Source organism: Sarcophilus harrisii, chromosome 4 (assembly GCF_902635505.1).
Source record: "Sarcophilus harrisii chromosome 4, mSarHar1.11, whole genome shotgun sequence".
NCBI classification, from domain to species: domain Eukaryota; kingdom Metazoa; phylum Chordata; class Mammalia; order Dasyuromorphia; family Dasyuridae; genus Sarcophilus; species Sarcophilus harrisii.
The window spans coordinates 378,774,701-378,776,448 of NC_045429.1; the positions used below are offsets into that span (position 1 = coordinate 378,774,701).

The window sequence follows — 1,748 nt, forward strand, 5'->3', positions numbered from 1 at the left end:
CAGGTTCTAAGGATAACCTTGTGAGTGTATACTGCCCCCAAACTGTCTATTTGAAACTCTGCAAAATCATGTCCAATTTAGGTTATTCAATGAAATTGTTCCCTTTGGTTCTATCAGAGAAAGAGGTTCACACTTTATAAAAGTATCAATGGACATTAATTCCTTGTTAAAAGATTAACATCTCATCATCTTATTACTTTTTTCTTTTCTATGATTACATCCCAAGTATTGTGGGAGAGAGAAGAACCATATCCTTCCCTTCCTTCACAAAGGAATACTATAATATCAGAAGAATCAGAATTTTGAATGACTCAAGGGAGAATAAAGAGATGTATAATGTATATAAATACACTTATACATATTATCTTTTTTTGACCAAATGAAAATTTAATTGTATTAGTTAAAATGAGAATGTGGCATCCAGTGAAAAATGAAAATTAAAGAGTGAAAATGATGCTGAAAACTCCCCTAAATGGATTAAGATGTCCTACAAGGATGACTGGAAGAAAGATAAGATCTTGGACACAGCCAGCCCAGCTAGAGTCCTGTCCTGTGCACAGCTAAAAGGAAAGAATTTCTTCTGGGGGGATAATGAGGATGAAATCCGTGTCTGGAGTATACTTGGGTTTCCAAAGCAGGACACTGGCAAAGATCATCTCTCTTGGGTCTTTTCTCTTCATCTGGAGATCTTTCACCTGAGTCTTCAGATTGGAAAGTTCCTTCTTCATATGATCAATGTGCACTCTGAACTGAACCATCTGTTCCAATAGTAGCTGGTTGCTTAAGGTCTTCTTCATAAGACCAATTTGATAGGGAAGGATGGTTCTCTTGGCCATATCATTTAAGACTTTCTCTGACTTCATCATCAGCTTCTTTGACAATGTTTGAAGCACATTCTTGAGTATCTCCTCCAACTCATCTAGTTCATCCTGACTGCTATCTTTCACATCCTGGATCTGGCACATGAGGTCGGCAATCTGCATAGACTTAATTGGGTATTAATATTCATATAGGTACTCAGGAAATTCAGCTCCTCTTGGGTATTATTAATTTTAACTTTCAACTTTTTCAACTGCTGCTCCAGTTCATTCACTCTGACCGTTATCTCTGCTTCCCACTTCTCTAGCTTGCTCTTCATGTTTTGCATTTGTCTATGGTTTGCATATCTGGAGTGTTAATGACAGTCCCAAACATATCTTGCTGCCAAAGAAGCTTCTGCACTTTCTCTACAGTCATGGCTTCTATGTTCTGGATCTTTTTTTGCCAGCTCCTTGGTTGCTGACAGTAAGAGAGGCAACATGTTGTTTAAGTTTGTCTAGTGAGTCCTTCCTGAACTTAATCATTTCTCTGAACATTTGGGTGTTGGTTTGTACCAAAAGTGGGGGATAATAGATGGACAGTCAATATACTCTCATTAAAAATCCTGGAGAAAAACTTCTACTGTGTTGAATAGTGGATTTATGGGAAAACAAAAACAAAAATCTCACACGGAAGATAAGGCTCAGTAGCAATCCATAGTGAGATGAGGCTGAATTGCAATCTGTACTGATGGATGGAACACTGATTTTGAAAATAATACAGAAGATCTATTAGATACTAATTTCCCAAGTCATTATATTATGATTCACTTCTACTGAATTCAAATAGTGTGCTATTAGAAAACATTAAATCTATAGTTCTAACCACTCCTCCTCCATAGATTAATTTTATTTTAGTGATGTTGATGATGATTATGATAAAAATGTTGA

At 36.4% G+C, this 1,748-nt stretch overlaps 1 pseudogene; it reads right to left on the reverse strand.

The window, feature by feature from the left end:
• Positions 1–560: 560 nt before the first annotated feature.
• Positions 561–1,538, reverse strand: LOC100914217 (annotated as a pseudogene).
• Positions 1,539–1,748: the final 210 nt, after the last annotated feature.